Raw genomic sequence first — 14,631 nt, 5'->3', positions numbered from 1 at the left:
TTTGAGGAAACATTTGTGACAAGTCAGGCTTTTCCTCATTGGTGAAGAGAAAAGTGGATCTATTTATACAGAAGAATGTTTGAAAGTTTCTCTGACTTTATGTCAACCTTGCTGATGTTCCCTCTTGCTTTATTGTCAGTTTGATATGGACAATTCAACTAAAAGAAATTGCCATAAATAAGAGATAGAGTAATTGCTAAAAAGGTGAAAACCAGTGGTCTTTCCACATTTGGACCAATCCAGGTTTCTAGGCAGTTTTGCATTTTCAGAAAAATCTTCAATACATTTAACCCCTACCTTTTAAAAGTTTTCTTATCTACTGTTCTATTTTTTAGGTATCAGATGTTTACAGTTTTCTTGGCTAAATTCTAGTGTCAAAAAAGTCCACAGATGAACAAATACATTTTCATGCAGAAGTCCAAATTTCTTGAAATCTTTTATTTAGAGTGTCTCTGAATGACATAATATTGCAAAGTTACAAGTCAGTGTTATGGGTGATTGTGACCAAGGTCAGAGAGAGAACACATTGATTTTTTTAGTGGTTGTATGATTATAAGGCCTTTGATGATAAATCTGTACCCACTGAAAATGCAGTTGACTTACCTTGGTGATTTTGATTTATTAGCCTTGCAGTGGACAAGGTTGCCCATTTGTTAGTGCTCTTTTTATATTTGAATAGCTTGGAAGCATATAAATTTGAAGCATAGCTTAAAGTTGTTTTAGGTACTTCATATTTCATAAAAAACATCTGATCAGAGAGCTTCAGTTTTTGATTTTTTATTGTGACACTGTAGCTTTTATTATAGTGGGGATGCCTGATTTGCAGTTTAGAACATCTCTCTTCTTGAGCATGTTTGTGGTTTCAAAGAACTTTTCAGAACTGTACTGAAAACATGAACATTAGTGGGGCACAATCAGCTTCCTTTGGAGAGTAGAGTAAAAGTTCAATGGATTAAAAACAGGATATTGAAGAAATAACAGTTGATAAAATGTACTCTGTTTAGCTTTCCTTTAAACTTTTGTTCAAAATAGATATATGGCCCTAAGAGTCTTGTTAAAAATTATGCTTGATTTTAGTCATAAGAGGACTCATACAGCATTGCTGTGGAATGGCATAAGAAAGGTGAGTCTAGAGTGAGAGCTTAATGAATGTGGTCTTTGAGTATCAAAACATAGGGTAAATTCCCAAGTTAAATTGACTATTTGAGCAGCTGGGTGTCAGCCCAAGCTTTCTTTTCTCCTCTCTTATTGCAACCTGAGGCGAAGCTCAGGTTTTGACACTGTGCAGTATTAGTGTCAGTATTTGACACTGTGTAGTATTAGTCATTGTAGCAGGGTTTCTCAGCCGTTACAGTATTGTCTTTTTGGATCAGATAATTTGTCGAGGGCTGTCCTATGCCTTTTAGGCTGTCCAGCATTATCCCTGGCCTTTATTCCCTACATGCCAATAGTACTACCCCAAATTATGACAAACAAAAATGTCTCCAGGTATTACTAAACATCCTCAGGGGTGGTGGTTTTGTGTTTGTATTGGCAGTAAAAGCATTCCTGCTTGAATACCACTGCCTTGCAGTAGTGTTACAGGAGAGAGGAGTGACCAAGCAAGTGTTTTCTTAAAGACATCATAGTGTGTGTATTAAATAAGGTTCCAATCACAGTACTGAGTCCATTTGTCACCACATTCAGTTAAGCTGAGCTAACTCATCATAACTTTAAACCAGTTGGACATGGCTGCTGTGCTTTTTCAATTTTCTAGAACTGATGTTGTGAACATTTGACAGTTTGGTGTTTCATTTTAGTGTGCCATAGAGAATGATCCAGTTTTTCTGACGTGATTTAATGCTTTCACACATTTACAAATGTTGTTGTTTTAATCATGCTGGGATTGTGACTATGGTTTTACACTGGTATACCATAAATACTATAAGAAATGAAAAATAAGGAATGCTCATCTTTCAGTCATCTTTTATTGCTTCTTTTAAATCTTTAAAAGTAGAGTCATTGTACTGTGAGGCATTTTACTGTGTTCTGATTAGATTGGTCATTTCTCATAAAAGAGCTTAACCCCTACCTGTGTTCCGTTTGGAATAAACAGCTCAATGTACTAGAGACAAGGTGATAATAACAGCTAATTATTGTCTGGTACATCACAATGGAATATTCTCATTCTAGAATTTTTTCTGTGACCAATGAAGACATATATGTGAGAATTAAGAAGCAATCACAAGGTTGGTAGGATCTAGACACTATTTTAATTGTCTGTGACTTATGTGGAATTGGTTTTAAAATTTTGAGACAATGTAAATTTGGATAATTCAAGATTAGAGGAATAAAGAAAGAATACAGGGTGAGATAGTATAAAGCAACTGAGACCATTATGACTTTGGGTTAGTCATTTTATTTCTAGAAGTCTTGTAAACACTAAGGCAAAAAAGTGAAAATTAAGTTCTATTACTTGACCTACATATTATTAAGCCTTTAAAACTTTCCACAAGGCACATGTTTTTCTTATTTAAATTTTTTTAGGATCTGAAACATCTATATTATAAAGTTGTATGCATATATATGCACAATGCTTTTTTGTGGTACAATCTATGAGAATGTTGTCAGCAATTAGCTTTTAGGGTTCTGTGCCTTACAGGAAGGAAAGCAAATGAACTCAGAATTAAAAATGTTAAGGTGGAGATTACTAATATTCTGAGTTGTTCAAATAAATCAAAGCCTCCCTGGTCAGTTGACTAATTTAAGTAGCAATCCATCTTCATGTACTCTGATGAATAAAAATGAATGCTGCCATGTTGCTTGCTTTGGGCTGCTTAAAAATTTTCATTTTAAAAGTTGTAGGACTTTTCCAGGTTAAATACAGTCAGTATTAGCGTTGACATTATGACTGTTGTCGCACAGTTGCTGGTCAGGCGTGGTGGGGCACACCTGTAATCACAGCACTCAGGAAGCTGAGGCAGGAGGATAGTTGCAAGTTCGAGACCAGTCAGGGCTACAGATGGAGCTCAAGGCCAGACTGAACTGCATTGCCTCAAAAAGATAAAAACAAACAAACTAACCCAACATAGACCAATGGTGTTTTAGGAGGTCTCTTACAAAGACAAAATAAAATCATGCAAGATTTAGTGAATAGGATATCCTACTGTTGTTTTCTTCTTGAAATCAACTCCATCAAACATCATGTTGTTTATTTTATTTTTGTCTTTTTGAGACAGGGCCTCGCTATGCAGTTCAGGCTGGCCTTGAGCTCACTTTGCAGCCCAGGCTGGTCTTGAACTCACAGTGATCCTCCTGCTTCAGCCTCTTGAGTGCTGGGATTACAGGTATGCACCACCATGCCCAGCCATGTTGTTTAAATTTAGATTTCAGAAAACTTTTGGATTCAGAAATATTTAATCTTTTTAGATTGGAAATTGAATGTAGCATTAGAAAAATCCTAGATTTTTATCTGTATATGATTCATATTCAAAAGTGTTAATATATAGGATCTTTGTCAGCATTATATATTTTTCAATCTTGATGGTCTCTGTCCTTTGGATAAAATGCTAATGATGAACCCAAGAGAGATCGGAGAGATTATTCAGAGAAATTATTCTTAACTGTTCTTAAGTGAGATGGAATAGAGGTAAATGGTGATTTTCAAATAACTATTCTGGATACTTGCTTCATATTTGCTATTTACTATGAAAAAACTGCCATAGAATTATGAAAACATACTAAAGAAATTATCAGTCTATCTTTTGGAGTGACTAAATTTAAAGACATCACCTTGCCCATTGAAGTAATTGTCCTATAGACTTAATTAAGATAATTAGCTTGATAAAGACTGGATTGTTCTTTCAGCATTGTGAAAACAATTCTGGTAGTAAGAGATAATTTTCTAAGGCTGTTTCCAATGGGGCATGACTAATTATATGTTTTCAAGGGGTGGAAGTTCAGACTTCTAACATGATTTTTTTTTGTTTTGTTTTGTTTTTGTTGTTTTGTTTTTGAGACAGGGTCTTGCTGTGTGGTTCAGGCTGGCCTTAAACTCACTCTGTAGCCCAGGCTGGCTTCAAACTTGTGGCGATCCTCTTGCCTCAGCCTCCCAAGTGCTGGGATTACAGGCTTGAGCCACTATATCTTGGCTTCTAGTATGATTTTTAAAATGGAGCTATCATCATAAATTATCATTTACAATGAAATTATTTGATCAATATCTGATGGAAATTTGCACTTCAGTATTTCTTATTGGAAGGTCTTGCAATGTTAAAACATAGACTGTGTGTCTGAGAACTCTGCGTAGTGTGCATGCTTTATTCTAATGAGTACTAAAAAACCTAGGGCCTAGGATGATCCATTTGATTTTCTGTCAGCTTACTAAGAGAGTTTTGCTTACTTTTAGAAATGTAAAAGAATGCCAGAGATAATTTTCAGTTGCCTTCTTCCATTCAGTCTGCTCCTTCATGAAGTTCTGGATTCTAGCTTATTCCCAGTGAATTCCACATTTCCAGATTTTGAGAGATTTGTAATGAAGCTGTCAGGTTGTGGGTCACAGCAGGTTTTATACTTTATTAGGCTGTGAGAAAATTTGAGTATGTGCTAAGAGTCTGAAATAATAGTTTTGGTACCTGCTTTTTCTTTTGTTCTTTTCCCTTGTTTCCTTTTTCCTTTGTGGGCTAACCAATGAAAGAATTTTTAAACGTATTTTTCATTGGGAGATGGTTCAGTTTCTTTCAGCTCAATATAAAGATGTTTCAATTAAAGACAAGATTCCAGCAATTTAAATGAAGTACAGCAGGAGATGGCATCTAAGTATCCAATCATTTCTCAAATAGCTTTTATATAATCCTCCTTATTTTAGGTTTCTATCTAAATATTCACCTTTAGCCTCCAGTTCTTGATAAACTGGTACTGCTAGTTGCTGAACATTTTGGGGTGGGGAATGATCTATTGTGTAGTTCTTGGCTTTTCCTACTGGCCATTTAAAATGAACTTTCTTGAATCCAGTAATTTAATTACTATTTGTTCACCTGCTTTGCAGCTTTCAAAATTTAATTGCCATTGTTTCTCCTCTTGTTCTTCCCATTCTTGCAAGCTTGTCTTTTTTTTTTTTTAAATGAAATTAATGAGTTTGTTCAATATGCTACATTACTCTGGAGCCCCCTATTCAAAATCAACTTTTGAACAGGAATCTGTTGCTTTCTTTCAGAAGATAAATCTTAAGCTAACAGCACACCAGAATCTGGTGTATAAAGTTTACTTAGCTAAGAAGTGGGATTTAATTTTTGAATTAAAGGGAAAAAATATCAGTTGAGTTTAGAGAGAACAACTAAGATTTTCTTGTGTGTTAATATTCTATGTAGCACCTTCTCATATAAATTTTGAAAATTAAAACAAAATGTAATCTTTTAATGCTGTGAAAAAGTTCACCAAGGGTTAGGTATAGTCTGACATTTCTGCAAACAGAGGGGTCCGAGCTCTGAGATATTAATGTAGTTGACTGAAAAGCAGGGTTAAGTTGTTGACTTTTACAACTATCACAACACAGTAAAATGCTAAAGGCTTTTCGTTATGACCAGAAAGGTACATTTTCATCTGGGGAAGGCAAAATTTATAATTAGCTAGAGCAGAAGATCTGTTTCAATTTATGTCAATCAAACAAAGCAAACAGTAAAGTTCTTTCCCTCTGCATTTTTATACCTGGCATAAGGCAGAAAAAAAAATACATGGTCAGTCAAAGCAAAAAGTTAGTTGTAATTATTTTTAGCTTATTATTATTATTCTTATTTTTTACCAATAATGATATGTAAACATTTTAATTATCAATATTACTCTAAAATATTTAGATGATATGTAGCTACATGTTAAGAGGATATTGTCAATTCTGTTTGAGGAATTGTCACTTTTGATGTGAGTGTGTGGTGTGTGTGTTAGTGTGAGTGTATGTGAGTGTATGTGTGTGTATGATCTAGAAGGCTGAATTGAGACGAGAAGATGAACTTCAGTATGAAGCTTGTAGGGGCTCCTTTCCCATTATATTTTTATTTGCATTTTATGGTATGGGGATATATCATTTATTTCTGGTGTTCATTCCTGTCCTCTAATTAAAAATTTAAAAATGTAATTAATACAAAAAGAGTATCTGTAGGGTCACTTCTATATGACGAAGGATTTGGTGTCTAAGGATGGCTTTTGAAATGTGGCTCAGGTTAAAAGTAGCATTTATATTTCTCGGTTCACCCAGAGGAGTAATAAACCATATTTTGACTTCTGAGGTCTGTTTCAAAGTCAATGCATTCCTTGGAGAGTAGTTTGCTTCTCACTTGCAGAATTGGAAAAGGGCATTTCAATCAATGCTTTATTTTCTAGTTAGCAACGCAGGCTGAGTAGTGGCCACCAACAAGGATAATTTAAGGCAACCTCACAAGGCTCTTCTATCAAAACATGTCTCCTTGATGAAGCCTATATAGTTCTCTTTACTTTACAAATTGTTTGAAATTCTGGTCTCCAGACTTCCCCGCGTGCCTGCCCCGAACCCCAGTTGCCCCGCCCACCCGCAGTGAGCATGGGCACCTTGGGCGCATGCGCAATTGCTCATGCCCAGAACACTGCTGTGCAGGTCAGGAGGTGCTGGTGAGGCAGAGCGCGAGCTGCACGCACAGGCGCAGTAGGGCCACCGGAAATAGCTGCCATGGCCTCCCGGGAGCTATAGAGGTTGAGAGGGTTGTTAGCAAAGGCCAGGAGGGTTTGGGAAGACCAAGTGCCTGGCACAGTGGCATGGTTATGACAGGAAGGACCACCCGTGGGAGCCTGAGTAGCACCAGGTGAAAGGTTAGGTCATCCATGGCTTCAACAGGTGCCACAGGAGAAAGAGGAAAAGAGAGCGCTGACTTGAACCACTGGGACCTTACCCAACAATGCCAAGAAGCAGAATTCCAGGTCCTCCAACAACCGCTTCTCCCAAGGTTCCCCTGAAGTACTAGTGATCAGCCAGGACCGTGAGTCCCAAAACAGTGTGTTGCTGGCAACCAGCCGGAAGTTTAGGAAAAACACAGCCACATCCTGTTCGGAAGGAAGGACACAGACCTTGCAAGGTCAAGTACCAAAATCCTTGGGCCTAAGAGTCCTGTTGAGAGCAGATGGCTTTCCCAGCAAGAGCTCTGATAAACTGGACCCCCTCGAGTGGGGTCCAGGGGACAAGGTGGCATCAGAAGTGACAAGAGCGAAACCAGTGGGAACTTTATTGGGCCCTGGTGCTGAGCAGGCCAGGATGAGCAACAGGCCCCAAATATACCCACTAACTTCTCAGGTGCCTGAGCTGAACATATCCGTTCATGGTTGCACTAACAGCTAAAGGACATACAGAGGTCTATTACAGGAGTGACAATCAGAGAAAAGAAATTTATTGATGACAGAAGAGACCAGCCTTTTGAAAAGTGGTTGTGTTTCAGTTAGAGGGAGCCAGAGAGTACCTACATAGGCAGAACTGTTGCTCTGAAGCAAGATGGTTTCACCCATATCTTGTTATCCACAAAATCATGAGAGAATAACTCACTGAATGTAGAGGTGATGAAAGAAGTCCAAGTGCTCTGACTCGCTGCCTGGGACAGCAAGCGGATGCAGCCTAGCTCAGTTGGCAGTGTCTTCTGCTATGATCTCTATATTTCATTTGGTGAATCACAAATGGCAGGAAAAGAGAGAAATAAAATGGTAAGGCTATCAAAAACTTCTAGAATGCTTTCGTTTAGTTTAAGAATCCTATTACTGTAGCAGTAAACGGCCCAAGCATCAAACTGAGAGCGTCCCTATTGCCTCTTTGTTATATGGATGGGGCCAATGAAAAGGCTTAGTTTCAAAAACCCTATGGTACCTTCAGTAGAGCTGTTGTTCACAAGATTTGGGAGGAGTATCTGCAAATAAAATGTTGCTACAAGGACAGAGCTGATGGTGCAGGAAGCATCCTGCAAGGGCCTGGTTTCCCAGATGTTTTGGACGTGTTCTATTTTGGCTTATATCTAGATGTCCCCCTTACTCTCATATACGCATAGGTGGGGCTTTTGGGAGTAATTGGATCATGGGTGTGTGATACTGAATTTATCCACTGATTGGTTTAGCATAGTTCTCTGTGTGTGTGTGTGTGTGTGTGGGGGGGACTTAATGAAATGGGGAGACTCACCCTGGGCATGGGTGGCACCAACCAATAGACTTACAGCCTAGGTGGAAGAGAAAAAGAAAGTAGAAAGTCTAGCTTCTTCCTGTCTTCCATGCCACGAACCTTTTCTCCTCTTCCATGCTGCCCTGTCTTGGAACCAACTGACTGGACTGAAACCTTTACAAACTGTGAGCCAGAATAAACCTCTACATCTTGACTTGTGATGGTTGGGTATTCTGTCTCAAGAACAAAAAAGTAACTAAAACAGGTACTTTACCCTGGAAGTCATGGTTCACAGCAGTTGTGCTTGAGGAATTCAAGGCTCTGATATGCTGTAATATGAAGCTGGAGCTGGCGTAGGCCACCAAGAGGGAGTGTGAGGTGCTGAAGAGGATCTTGGTCTCAGGCCAGGGTATGGAGTTAAAGTACTTGCAGAGGTAAATTGCTTGGAAGCCACATGTGGATGTTATTAGTACTTGTTTGAGAAGGACGTTGGTGGTTCCCTGTGGGCATAATCCATTCTCTAGCCTGAAACACAATCACCTGTAGTTCATCCTTGGATGTAGGGCTGGAAACATTCAAGATACTTATTTCTGAGTTTTTTAGTCTTGTAACTTTAAAATAAATAACTACAAAGATCTTTTGTCCCAATATCATTATTTTATACCTACTGCGTACAAGTATAAAAGCATAACAGTAAGCAACAGATTGCTTGTGGAAATTCTGATTTTTTATTTTTTTGGCTAGTACTGTATAAAAAATTGTGTTTTGCTCATTTGGGTGAAAGAAAAGTCAGGGATAATTTTCTTTTCCTTATTTTTCTCCTACTAAAAGGGAAGTAGCCAGCCTCACCTTCTGTCCCACAAATAGAGATTCAAAGAGATCTGGGATCTTTCCTTTGTCTCCAGGGAGGGAGGTGCAGGTACTTCACAGACGGAGAATTCTAAATCAAGACTAAAACTTACCTTTTAGGAAAGATCTTTGTAATGCACAGTCTCAGCAAGCACTTAGGATTCATGCTGAGAGAGCAGTGGGTTCTCCCTTTTCTCCTAATATGTCCAGTTCTTCCCCAGTGAACATGAGGAAACTACCGTCTCTCTAGAAGAAATGGTGTTTTGTTTGCAGTATTAGTGAATCACTAAGTTAAGTATGAATATCTAATTTATAAATTAGTCTCAGTAGGTTTTAAATAGTTTTTGTGACCCTTTTGAAAAATAACTCCAGCCCTTCTTGTTACTGAGTGAGAAACACTACTTTATATACAGTTTTGGTTTTCTGTCTGTAGATATGATCGATGTACTACACCAAAAAAGTATTTCTATGTTTATAAGGTATAACTTTTTGGTTCACTTAGAATATATTTTATTTAATAAGCTAAAGCTCTTTTGGCACACTATTACGTACAGAAGCTCCTTTCCAAACAAAAAGAATTACCTTACATTTGACATGCATGTTCTTGGTCCCTGCTTTTATGTGCTTATCATACAATGAATACAGCATGGGTCTGAGAGACCCTGTGTGAACAAGCACTGCAGTTCCCTGTAGGACTGGGTACTGATTCCTGGCTACAGGTGCCCATGAGTAGCTAGGCTTCTGGGTTTGTAATCACATTGAATACATAAAGAATGGAATAAAATCAAAACCTTATTTTGTATAGTTTTGAAATTTTTACTTGAACTGATCTCCTCCCTGGCCACACATAGTGCTACACAGTGTGTAAATCTGTCTTTATTGTGGATCAATTGGTATGGAATTCTTGCATCTCTGGGAGATACTCTTCTGTTCAGTTTGAAGTATATGTAAACTGTACGAATTGTAAAGTTTTTATGGAATAAACATCGAGCTATGAAAACTTACTAAGTAAACTAGTATTTCTTACCCCCCCCCCCAAGAAATTTTGCCTATTATGGATTGACTTACATTACATTGTCCTCTTTTAATAAAATAGCCCAGGGACGGTTAAGCACTCTATTAACCAATCACAGTCCAATGTGGTTTAGTTTAATTAAATTGCTTTTCTCTATTTAATCAAAGTTTGATGAAGATCTGGAAGAGAGAAAAGGGAAGTAATTTGGTCCCCAGGTTCTTCAGTGTAAGGTAAGCTTAGCTGTGATCACCAGAGTGGGCTCACTTTTAACATCTAAAGGGCACTATAGGTGTGCTGGGTACCTTTGGTCTGCAAAGGAGAGACAGGAATTTGGAGAGGAGTGAAGAAGTGGGAAAGTGCAATAGGAAAACTTTCAACTTTGTGATACTATGCACTAATCCTTTCTCTGTTGTAAAGACTTTAAAATAATACTGTTAAGTACTATGGTGAGATTGTTTGATATGTATCTTAATGTCTTGGGAAAGAGAATTTAGACAAAAAAAGACTGGGCACTGATTCCTGTCTTTAAAACGACAAGCTATAATAAAGTGATACCATAGACATATATAGTGCTGTTATAGTTTATTCATTAAACAATGAATAAATGATTAGGATTACAGAATGTTATTGTCAAAATGAAGGAGAGTTCAGAAGTATTCAATACAACAATTCTGAAACTCTGGTTTAAAAAACAATTTATCACTTCCAGAGATTTTTTTTCTTTGTCATTTTGCTACATGGCAAGCATAATGCAATGTAGTTGTGTCTGTGTTAGGCTTTAAAATTGCTCTAGTTTAAGTGGGCTTCTTTCTCCCCCTAAGCTTGTTTTAAATTATAAAGCCTTTGAAATATAGTCTACTTATTTTAGGAATCATTAAGCTTCTCTTATAAAATAGCATATGTAAATAGAAAAGCATGTGAATGTATATTCTTGGTTAATCATACCAATGAGAAATTGGCAACTATACAAATGTCCAGGCAACAGGTACCCCTTTGAGTATTTATCTCAATTGCAGAAATATTACCTGAGAAATGAAATGATGTCATTCATACATGACTGGCAAAATCAAATCTGTAGTATCAGAAGCCACAACTTTATAGTATGTCATATCTATGTTGATCGTATGATTTATTACCTTGACCAAGACCAGGCAGTTTTGAGAATCTTTAAGAGGTGATGTTTAAAGTAATCAAAATTGTGCACATTTTTGATATATTTATGTGTTGATACATAAATTGTCTTTCTTATATTAGTAAGGGGAATGTAACATTCTGATTCTTGTGGGAAGAAATCGTTAACTGGTCAATAACTGAGTGTGGGATGGCCATGCCCTGTCTCTATCATTTTTTAAAAATTGAAATACAATCATTTCGGTGCAAACGTTTTCAAATGTGCTTGCTACCTTTTATGTACATTTACAGCAACTTTTTCCAACGAATATTTTTATATAACATCAAATTTGTTTTTAATTTATAATTCTTGTAAATATTTCATAAAATTTAGGTGCTACAAAGTTAGTCTTCTAAATTTTATTACCTTCGGATGGAGGAAATATATTTCCCCACTTCAAAATATAAGGGCACTAGCAAAATTCTTCTGAGTTGAGAAAGCTGAAGCATGTGTACAGATTTTCAGAGTTATAAGGTATGATAAAAATGGGAATATTTAAATTAAAAAATTACAACAACAAACCAGACTGCCATTAATTCCACTCAAAATGCTGCCCCTTACTTTAGCATTATTTTATCTACCTTTTGAAGCAGTTCTAGAAGTCTCCTTTTATGAATGCTTTTAGTTGCACGGTGATGGCTGCTTTGATGTCCTGAATTGATTCAAACTGTTTATGTTTTACAAAGGTCATTCTGACGTTGGAAACAGCCAAAAGTCACACAGTATCAGATTGGGTGACTGAGGAAGATGAGGATGGATATACTGTAATTTTTTTTTGACAGAAATTGCTATAAATGGTTGATCAGTGTAGGGTGATCAAAAAAGACAGTGAATGTTTAAATTAAAAAACATATCACACTAAAAGACCCATTACTGTCAAATCTCCCTCAGAATATTCAGATCACTGCCTCCACACTTTGAACACATTTATCCAGTCATTGATGTGTTTTAAAAAGAACTTAAACATCATATTTATTATTATCTTGTTTAATCTTGGGTATTTTAAGCCCTCAGCATTTAACTTGTTCACCCCCTCATATGCTTTTGTAGGAATGAATGTAGGTTTAACAATTTGCAAGCTTATTTAAAAAAAAACAACTTGCCAAAAGCTTCAAGGTCTTAAGATTTTTCGTTCTTTATTCTTTGGCAACTTTAATGAGAAATTTCCAACATATTGAATAAAATGCAACCAAATTTTAAAGGTTTTACTTAAGAGTTTATTGCAATAGTTCAAGAATGTTCCATAAAGCACTTGCTCAAAGATTCTAATGTTTCTCAAAATCCAATTGAGTGGCAAAGAAAGAAAATACATGTTGCCGTGCAAAAAAATTAACAGTAGTTTTTCATAAAAATTCCTCTTAATTAGTATCTTTAATGTTTATGTACACAGGTTTTTCACATTTTAACAACTAAAGTTGCTGTTAGCAGGATCTTACTGCTTGTTTGGACACAAGTGCATACCACGTCAAGTACATATCCACAAACTTTATTAATTTTGCAAGGTTACTCTTTATTTTGTCATTGGGCTGTATCAAAACTTGTATTGTCACAAAATAATTTAATCTTCAATGTGGAATTCTAACTGATAAACATGCATATTTGCAATAATGCTGTCTTTTACCTATGACAGAATGAACATCCATCAGCTTTAATTTCAGTCCATGAATTAGGTGAAAAACAAAATCAAACCATTATGAGAATTAACTGATTTTTCTTCTTTCAAAGCAATTATGACACAGATATGAAATGGGAACTATTTAACCATTTGGAAGTTCTGTTTTTGCTAATGGAGACAAGAGTTAGTTGTAATTTCACTTTTTATTTATATATGATGAGAATGTTTAGAATTTTCAGTGGACAAAATTACTTTAAACATGTCATTTGACCTAAATAAAAATGTCATGTTTTACGAAATTACATAAAAGTAACTTCTATGTCTATAGGTTAAATCTTTAAATAACTAAGATGCTCAATTTAGACTCCCCAAAATAAAGAGCCACTCAAAAATGGGCCACTGAAATGAATAGCCACTTTCAGAGTACAAATGGCCAATAAATGAATGAAAAAATGTCCACATTGCTGGTCATTAAAGAAATGCAAATTAAAAGGACACTGAGATTTCATCTTGTACCAGGAAGAATGGCTATCATCAAAAAATCTAATAAGAACAAAGGCTGGCTTGGAGGTGGGGGGAAAAGGAACACTTTTACATTGGTGGGAATGTAAACTAGTAGAAACGCTATGAAAAACAGTGTAGGGGCTGCGGATTTAGCTCAGTGGCACAGCGCCTGCCTGGCAAGCGTGAGGTCGTGAGTTTGATTCCCGGTACAAGAAAAAAACCAAAAAAAAAAAAAAAGAAAAACAGTGTAGCGCTTCCTGAGAAAATTAAAAACAAAGATCCAGCTATCCCTCCTTCAGTATCTTCCCCAAAGCATTAAAATTATCACATTAAATGGATACATACATACCCAAGGTTATAGCAGCACACTGTATAATATCTAGATCTTGGAAGCAGCTTATGAATAGATAAGGAAAGTGTGGTATTTATACACAATGTAATACTATGCTTGTTATAAAGAAAGACAAACTTGGGGCATTTGTAAGCAAATGGACACAATTTAAGAACTTAATGTTAAATGAAATAAATCAGAAACATAAGCTTAAATATCACATAGTCTCTCTCCTATGAATGTGTATACACAAAATAGCAAAATACAAGAAACTGTACATATCACAGATTTTATCTAGGAAGGACTCTTTAGGGAAACCCATACAACTAAAGAGACAAAAGCAAGAACGTTAGAGAGAATTCTAGCCTGTACTGCCTGCATCTATGGCAAATAATGAACAAAATCCTAGCCAGATAAACATAAAACTGCACATCAAAGTCCTTTTTTTTAAACCTCAGTTTCTTTCCCAAATGCATCATATCCAGCTTTAAACAAAAGAAACCAAAATTACAGGGCAGGCTAAAGGGAAAAAAAAAAAAGCACAGTCTAAAGAGACAAGGCAGCTGTCAGAATTGGACTTAGATATGGCAAAGATTTAGGAATTACCAGATTGAGAATCAAATACTAGAAATGAAGAATGCCCTTGATACACTCCTCAGTAGACTACACATTGTCAGAGAAAGACTCTGAGCTTGAACAAATGTCTAAAGAAACCTCTCAATTGTCCCTTAAGGAGAAAAAAAGAAACATAAAAAGAAGGGTCAAGAACTCTGGACAATCACCAAAAGTATAGCATACATATAAGAGAAATATTAAATGGCCTGTTATTGGGTTATCAGGGTTGATCAAAATATATGGTGAATGTTTGAGTTACAAATATTATTACAATAAAAAACACTACCATTTTTCTTCCTCAGAAAATGCCCGCTTGCTTTAAGCAGTTATACCCTCATTCTTGGCACTTTGTGAAGCAGCTATTTTGTGTTTTTACATGATGTTTTATATA

At 36.3% G+C, this 14,631-nt stretch overlaps 1 protein-coding gene and 1 pseudogene across 4 annotated transcripts in view; both read left to right on the top strand.

Moving 5' to 3' along the window:
• Window positions 1-2,183: 2,183 nt before the first annotated feature.
• The window catches only part of LOC102018715, a 395,385-nt gene continuing 382,937 nt past the window's right edge, over window positions 2,184-14,631 (top strand). For 3 of the 4 annotated variants that reach the window (XM_005400880.2, XM_013522869.1, XM_005400877.2), the window contains exon 1: window positions 10,197-10,234. The gene's annotated coding sequence lies outside the window, so the exon portion shown is untranslated. Of the gene's footprint in view, window positions 2,229-10,196; window positions 10,235-14,631 lie in introns of those variants that run through there. The other variant, XM_005400878.2, reaches the window with a different exon arrangement.
• On the top strand, window positions 5,538-7,689 carry LOC102023022 (annotated as a pseudogene).

The sequence above is a fragment of the Chinchilla lanigera genome, unplaced genomic scaffold (assembly GCF_000276665.1).
Source record: "Chinchilla lanigera isolate Chin_1 unplaced genomic scaffold, ChiLan1.0 scaffold00070, whole genome shotgun sequence".
In the NCBI taxonomy this organism is placed as follows: Eukaryota; Metazoa; Chordata; class Mammalia; order Rodentia; family Chinchillidae; genus Chinchilla; species Chinchilla lanigera.
The sequence above is the reverse complement of the archived record's forward strand: the minus strand, read 5'-3'. Positions and strand labels throughout refer to the sequence as shown.